The sequence below is a fragment of the Nannospalax galili genome, unplaced genomic scaffold (genome assembly GCF_000622305.1).
Source record: "Nannospalax galili isolate Female #2095 unplaced genomic scaffold, S.galili_v1.0 scaffold259, whole genome shotgun sequence".
Classification (NCBI taxonomy): domain Eukaryota; kingdom Metazoa; phylum Chordata; class Mammalia; order Rodentia; family Spalacidae; genus Nannospalax; species Nannospalax galili.
The window spans coordinates 2,783,355-2,791,782 of NW_008344750.1; positions in this window are offsets into that span (position 1 = coordinate 2,783,355).

An 8,428-nucleotide genomic window follows, 5' to 3' on the forward strand; every position below is an offset into this window, starting at 1 on the left:
AGCTTCACTCTTCAGCCCATGTTTCTCTGCCCCACAGGGAAATCCCTGTCACTGTTTTTACAATGAAAGAACACAGGGAGCCAAACACAAGGATGTGGACTGCTAGACTCCTCTAGTACAAGTGGCAGACCATTTGATATTGCCCCATAGATCCAGAGCTGAGTTTATTTTATTTTATTATTAGTATTTTTTTGGTCTTTTATTTTATTTTATTATTAGTATTTTTTTTTTTTTTTTTGGTCTTTTTGAGACAGGGTCTCCCTGTAGCCCCAGCTGTCCTGGAACTCACTATGTAGAAAAAAAAAACAGAGAGAAATATGAGGGGTTTTATTGTTTTGTGTGTGTGTGTGTGTGTGTGTGTGTGTGTGTGTGTGTGTGTGTGTGTTTGAGATGGTCTCCTTGTAGCCCCAGCTGGCCTGGAACTTGACCAGGTTGGCCTTGAACACACAAAGATCCACCTGCTTCTGCCTCCCAAGTGCTAGGATTAAAGGTGTGCTCTACTGTGCCCAGCAGTGAGTTTCATTTTTTTTAAACCTTTTTTCTGTTTCCACATTCGTTTTCCTTTTCTTTCCACATTCGTTTTCCTTTTCTTTGTTTATCTAGTCTGCTGTTAGGACCACTGGATAATGCTTTGCTTTGTTTTGTTTTTTGAGACAGGATCTTCATATGTAGCTGAGGCTGACCTTGAACTCAAGGTCCTCCTGCCTCATGCTGAGTAGGTGTTCATTTTTATGTTCAGTTCCTCTCCAGAGACTAGGGGGACAGGGTTGTGGTGTCCTCATCAGAGCCTGAACGCTGAGCCCTGGGAGGATAGGACCTTAAGAATTCTGTCTACAGGCCCAGCCTGGCCCCGGCACCATCCCAAAACAGCCTGCATCCACATTTGCTGCCTGCCCTAAGGGCCAGTCTCCTGGGAAGGCCAAGAGGGGAGGACTAGGGCCCCTATTGGCAAAGGCCCACTTCTACTGTCCTGGAAGTCACAGTACAAGAGGCACATGGACATTAAATTAGACATTTTGGAAATGCAGAAAGAGGCCAAGAGCAGAGGGACTGCAGATGCCAAGGACAGTCACAGCTTTGTACAGCAGTGAGGTTCCCTGACAGAAGCCATGGAGCTCAACCTGGCTTGGCCAGCCAGCGGGGAAATAGGATGCAGAGAAGTGTCAGAAGAACTGGTTCTAGAACTTGGCCCTGACAGGAGGAAGATGAGGCTCAGAAGTAAGGGGGGGAGGGTTAGCACATGCCCACCCTTCGTTTTCTAGAATGAGCCAGAGCTCCAAGGACACAGCAGGAAGAAGGGAGGGCTGGATCTATACCAGGCTACCAGGCCAGCTCTGGCCTCAGCTCTCAGTGGAGCCCCTGGGTGCTGAAGAAGCAAGGGTGGAGTACGGCTGAGGCCAAAGGTGGTTCTTGCAATTCTGCAGCCCTAACCTGGTTAAAAGGTTGATTCAGACAAAAGATTACCATCTGCAGCCCTATGGATAAATGGAATGGGAGTAGGGGACAGGTCCCTAAAAGAGGCATGAAATTCTGCCTGCCTATCAAACAGAAAATTCTCCACCAGCTATCAGCAGGAGGTCTGTATACAGATGATGGACTCACAGACCCTGAAAGGGCCCTTAGATTTCTCAACCTTTGAAACTCCAGCAGGCCCCACTCCCCTTCCCTGCCCCCCAAGTACATTGTCCTCATTAAGAATTCAATGGGCTTCTGCTGGGCTCTCCCAGCCAGAGACGTTCCATCAGTTTACTTGCTGTGGTCTGAATGACAAAAATGATGAACACTAAACTCTAGTTTTCCAAAAATGACATATGATGCTGAGTGTTTTGTCCAGCTGCAGGGACAAAGCACTCCCCTCCCCCACCACCTATTTCTGGAATGTCCCTTAAGTGTTCTGCTCTCCCAAGGAGGTAATTATGGCCTCCTCCGAAAGTGGTTTTCACACAAGAGCCAGGCAGGAAAGGAGCCCCCAGTGGGCCAAGTGCTGATTATTGTAAATTCAGGCATGTTCCGTGTACTGTTTCTGTACAGGATCCTGTCCCTTCTCCCATCTCACATTGTGATGTACTTGTTCAGCATCCTTTCCCTGAGAGTCCCAGGCCTGCTCAGGCCTGTTCTTTTTATTGTTGAATCATTCATAGAGGAGGACTGGGGTAGTCCAAAGAGCATTGGATTGAAGGCTAAGAGGTAGGAGGCACAGTGGGTAAAGTATTTGCTGAGCAAGAATGAAGACCTAAGTCTGGATTCCCAGTATCCATGTAAAATCATGTGCAGTGCCTATAATTCCAGCACTGGGGAGACAGACAGGAGGATCCTTGTAGCTCACTGGCCAGTTACTATAGCTAAATTAATGAGCTCCAGGTTCAGTGAGAGACCCTGTCTCAAAAACTGGAGAACAATTGAGGAAGACAGTAATGTCAGCCTCTGGCCTCAGTGCATGTGCACACATTTGAGTGTGCACACACACAATAAGGTCAGGAGGCTGGAGTCCCCACTCTTGGTGTTAATGATCTGCGTCAACTTAGTTCAGTCGTTGACCTCTTTGGGCTCCTGTTTCTTTTTGGAGAAATAGGGGATTATTCTCCCCTACCTGTTTTGTTTTTTTGTTTTTTGTTTTTTGGGTTTTTTTTTTTTTTTTTTTTTTTTTTTGAGACAGGGTCTCCCTATAGCCCCAGCTGGCTTGGAACTCTGCTGGCCTTGAGCTTGCAGAGATCTGCTTGCCTCGGCCTCCCAAGTGCTGGAATTAAAGGAGATTAAAGGTGTGCGCCACCACACCCGGCTATTTTTTTTAAAAAAAAAAAAAAAAAACAGGGCTCAGAGGTTAAGAACACTGGTTGTTCTTGCAGAAGACCCGGGTTCAAATCCTAGCACCCACATGGCAGCTAACAACTGTATGTAAACTCCAGTCCCAGGGGATACAACAGCCTCTTCTGACCTCCAGGGGCACTGCATGACACGGATGCACTTACTGACATGCAGACAATACACACATATACATTAAAAAAAAATTATTGGGGCTGGAGAGATGGCTCAGAGGTTAAGAACATTGACTGCTCTTGCAGAGGACCTGAGTTCGATTCCCAGCACCCACATGGTAGCTATGAACCGTCCTTAACTCCAGTTCTGGGGGAATCCAAAGCCCTCTTCTGACCTCTGTGGCATTGCAGGACACAGGTACACTCATATACATGCAGACAAGACACTCATACACATAAAATAAAAATAATAAATAAAATAAAATAAAAATTACCGAAAATTTCATACATGCATATAAGGTGTTTTGATCAAATCCACTCGCACTCCCTCCCCTTCAACACCTCCCATTTCTCCCCATCACTTTTTTTGACAACTTCATGTACTCTCTTTCATTCTTTTTTTAAATATTTTATTTATTATTTTTATTTTATGTGTATGAGTGTATTGCCTGCATGTATGTGAGTGCACCCATGTCATGCAATGCCGCAGAGGTCAGAAGAGGGCTTCGGATTCCCCTGGAACTGGTGTTGACAGTGGTTCGTAGCCACCATGTGGGTGCTGGGAATCGAACCAGGGTTCTCTACAAGAGCAGTCAGATCTCTTAACTGCTGAGTCATCTCTCCAGCCCCCTCATTCTTTTTTTTTAATGGGGCTTTTTGCTACTCTAACATTGCCCCCTCTGAAGAGGTAACCCTAAAATCTTTAGGAATTAGATAAGAGCTCCCAAATACTTTTGACATTTTTGGCCTTTGGAATAGAGTGTGTTGCTAAGAGGCCCAAGGACATTTTGACTTTTAGCAAAGAAACTGGCTGCTTTTCTTTGGGATCTTTTTACCCTAACTGCCTAGCCAATTCCTACATCCTATTCTTATCACACCATCCTCTGAAGAGGTTACCCAAATTATTGATAGGAAATTGGAACACAGACCACTCTGGCTTCTTCCATGCTGAACAGGGACACAGGGTGAGGCAATTGGAGTACCCCTTCAGTGGGTCTATCTAAAAGACTCCCAAATTGCATAACTCTTACCACCATGTGGGGGCAGGATCCAGGCACTGTCAGGCAGGTCCCCTGAGTTCTCAACCCTTATGCCAGAGGGAGGCTGGAACAGGCACTCTGACGGTCTGCTGAGATCTCAGCTTTATCCTACCAAACCTCTGCCCAGGGGCCCTGGGAGGGGCCTCACCTAGTACCAGTTAGGGGATTGGGTACGGCGAGATTTGGGGAAGCTCACCACCACATTGGGGCAGGATCCAGGCACTCTCAGGCGATGATCCCCTGAGTTCTCACCCCCTATGCCAGAGGAAGGCCTACCTTTTTTGTTTGTTTGTTTTATTTTGGGTTTTTTTTTTTTTTTTTTTTGGTTTTTTTGAGACAGGGTCTCCCTGTAGCCCCAGCTGTCCTGGAACTCACTATGTAGACCAGGCTGGCCTTGAACTCACAGAGATCCACCTACCTTTGCCTCCCGAGTGCTGGGATTAAAGGTGTGGGCCACCACACCCAGCTCCCCTACCTATTTTTTAAGGGGGTGGGGTTGTTGTTGGTTTTGCTTGTTAATTTTTAATTTTAATTTTTTTGTTGTTGCTTTGTTTTGTTTATTGAAACAGGGTCTCCCCTATAGCCCCAGCTGGCCTGGAACTCACTATGTGGACCAGGCTGGCCTTGAACTCACAGAGATCTGCCTGCCTCTGCCTCCTGAGTGCAGGGATTAAAAGTGTGTGCCATCACACCTGACTTTTTTTTACTTTATGTGTATGAGTGTTTTGCCTGTATGTATATAAGTGCAAAACATGTGTGCAATGCCTGAAGAGACCAGAAGAGGGCATTGATCTCCTAGAACTGGAGTTAGGAACAGTTGTTAACTGCCATTTGGGTGCTGGCAACTGAACCCCAAACCTCTGCAGGAGCAGCCAATGCTCTTAACCACTGAACCATCTCTGTAGCCCCTTGTTTTGTTTTTTGAAGCAGGGTTTCACTACATAGCCAAGGTTGGAGTTTTCCTTCCTCGCCACCCACCCCCCAAGTGCTGGGATTATGAGTGTGCCATCACAGTCAGCTTTTACACAATTTGAAAGCCACCTCAAATTAGATCTTGGCTGGTGACTTTCTGGCAGAACAGGATTGAGGAATGGCTTGAATTCTAGGGCTTGACCTTCTAAGGTTTGTTTGATCATAGTTACCTCTCCTGGGCCCTGCCAGGGGAAACTATGGATCTGAGGAAGAAAAATAGGTGCAGCTGTGACATACTCCTCACATCACAAATCCAGGGACAGAGCCCAGCCTTGAGGGCCAGGTGCCTGTCTCAGGACAGCAGCCACAACCGAGAATCAGCTCTGAGAGCTGTCAAAGGGGCTGTTGCAACCGTCACAGCTGGAAAGCCATCATCTCCTCTGCTCAGGATGGATCTGCATAGAAATTAACCCAGAATAAGAGGCCAAGGCCCAGCCAGGCCTTTTCCTGGGAGGATAGGGTCCTCTGGACACCTTTAAGGCTAGTGCCACTTAGAACAAGAGCCACAGGCTCTAGAGCCAGAACCCAGTTAGGGGCTGGCAAGATGACCTTGTGGGTAAAAGTGCTTGTTTATGTAAGACAGATGACCTGAATTCAATCCCCAGAATCCACATGGTAGAGGAAGTGACACCTGGAAGTTGTCCTTTGACCTCCACATATGCACTGTGGAACACGCTAATAATTTTTAATCTTTTTTTTTTTTTTTTTTTTTTTTTTTTTTTTGTCTTTTTGAGACAGGGTCTTCCTGTAGCCCCAGCTGTCCTGGAACACACTCTGTAGACCAGACTGGCCTTGAACTCACAGAGATCTGCCTGTCTCTGCCTCCCAGTGCTGGGATTAAAGGTGTGTGCCACCATGCCCGGTCGCCTGCATGAATTTATGTGTATCTCGGGTGCAGGATGCCATGGGGCCAGAAGAGGACATCAGATCCCCTGGAACTGGAGTTTCAGGCAGTTGTAAGTTGCCACATGTGTACTGGGAACCAAAGCCTAGTGTTCTGCAAGAGTAGTAAGTTCTCTTAACCACTGAGTCATCTCTCCAGCCTCAATTTTAAGATGTGTTTTTATTTTAATGTGTGTGTATGTGTCTATATGAGTGCACACCACGTGTGTGAGTGTCGATGGAGGCCAGAATGGGGGTGGGTCTTTTTAAGACAGGTTCTCCCTGTAGCCCCAGCTGTCCTGGAACTCACGATGTAGACCACGCTGGCCTTGAACTCACAGAGATCCGCCTGCCTCTGCCTCCCAAATTCTGGGATTAAAGGCGTGCGCCACCACGCCCGGCTAGAATATATTCTTTAATTTCCATTTTACCACAGCCTCCTCTTCCCATGGAGGGAAAGAATCCCTCAGGAGGGCCCAGTTAGAAGTGTTTCATTAGCCAAGCTTAGTGAGAGAAAGGAATCGGACTACGTGGAATTACAACCCCAGGCTGGTGGTGGCCCTCACAGCTGGAGGCCTGTACAAGAGGGAAACCAATCTATACAAACATCAAGGACAAGGCAGCAAAGAGGATTCAGTTACACAGTGAAAGGTATGGGGATGAGCTAAAGGCTGCCAGGGAACACACAAGGCTGCACCAGGCTTCAGGTTTAAATAGTGCTAGAGATGCGGGCTATGAGATTGCCATGGTGATCAAGAGAACATAATCAGGCCTCAGAGGGACCCGCAAAGATGCTGGGACAATGGGAACAGCAAGCGGGAGGCACTTGGATGATTCAGATGCATAGTCATCCCCTAAAGCTCTCTCCAAAGAATGGATCGAATATGCTAATCGGGCTCTAATCCCTGAAAACTGGGCAGAGAGTTCCCATTAATTTATTTGCTGTTGCAATATAACAAATGCACCCTTGTAGACCTGTGCTGAGTACATTGCAAAGACTATGGCACAGCTTCCCCACCACCCTGGGAGGTGTTGCAGTCATAACCATCCCATTTCTGAGATGAGAAGACTGAGGCTTCTGGAAGGGAAACAGGCTGCCCGGGGGGGGGGGGGGGGGGGGGGGGGGGAATAGGATTCTTTTCTTATTTTTTAAAGTTGTATTTGTGCGTGTGTGTGTGTGTGTGTGTGTGTGTGTGTCTGTATACCTGCATGGAGGTCAGGAGATAACTTTCAGGAGATGGTTCTCTCCTTCTGCCTGACCCTGAGGCAGGGTCTCTTCTTGTGTTCTGCTGTGTTCTCCAGGCAAGCTGGCCCATGAACTTCAGCCAGATTCTCCTGTCTCTACTTCCCAACTCCCTGTAGGAGTGCTGGGATTACAGATGTGCACCACCACATTCCACTTTTTACATGAGTTCTGGGGACTGACCTTGGGCCATCAGGCTTGTTTAGCAAGTGCCTTTACCCACTGAACCATCTCCCTGGTCCATAGGGCTAAGAATCTTAGTCATTTCCTGTTTCTATAACCCAAGCCCAGACACCAGACTGTCAAGAGAAGTGCAGCAAGGATGCTATTTGACAGGTTCACAAAATGAGAAACGAGAGAACCTGGGTCTACTCTGGGTAAATCATTTTTTTAAATATTTTATTATTTTTATTTTATGTGTGCATATTACTTGCATGTGTGTAAGTGCACCCGTGTCGTGCAATACCTGCGGAGGTCAGGAGAGGGCATTGGATCCCCTGGAACTGGAGTCACAGTTTGTTAGCTGCCATGTGGGTGCTGGGATTTGAACCTGAGTCTTCTGCAAGAAGTGTTCTTAACTACTGAGCCATTTCTCCAGCCTCTGTGTTTATGCTTTTTTATTCTGTCTTTTTGAGATAGTGTCTCCCTATAGCCCCAGCTGGCCTGGAACTCACTATGTGGACCAGGCTGGCCTTGAATGCATAAAGATCCACCTGCCTCTGCCTCCCAAGTGCTGGAATTAAAAGCATGTACTGCCACACCTGGCTAAGAATTTTTTAAATTTATTTTTATTATATGTATATGAGCATTCGCCTGCATGAAGCATATGTATGATGTTGCATGCCTGGTGCCTTCAGAGACCAGAGGTATCAGATCCCCTGGAACTGGAGTTACAGATAATTGGAAATTGCCCTGTAGGTGCTGGGAACTAAATCTGGTTCCTCTCCAAGAACAGCAAGTGGTCTTAATTGCTGAGCCACCTCTGTATCCCCCCAGGCTAAAGAATTTGAACTTGATCTTGTGAGCAGTGGGGAGCCACTGAAGGGATTTGAGCAGGGGAGTTGACCTGGGAGCCTCATGAGGGTGTAATGGAGAGGAAGGGGACAGTACAGCCCTAGAAGAGCTGGCCAGAACTTTGGAAACAAGGACAGTACAGGAACAGCAGGAAGACGATCGGCACAGGCTACTGACTGAGCGGCTCCTAGCCAGCTTTGTCTAGACTCCATCAGTGCTTTGTCCTTGGGGCCAGCTGGCATCTCCCCTTGGCATTCAGTCTGTATATAAATTCAAGTGTATTGGACCAAGGCCTCGATGAA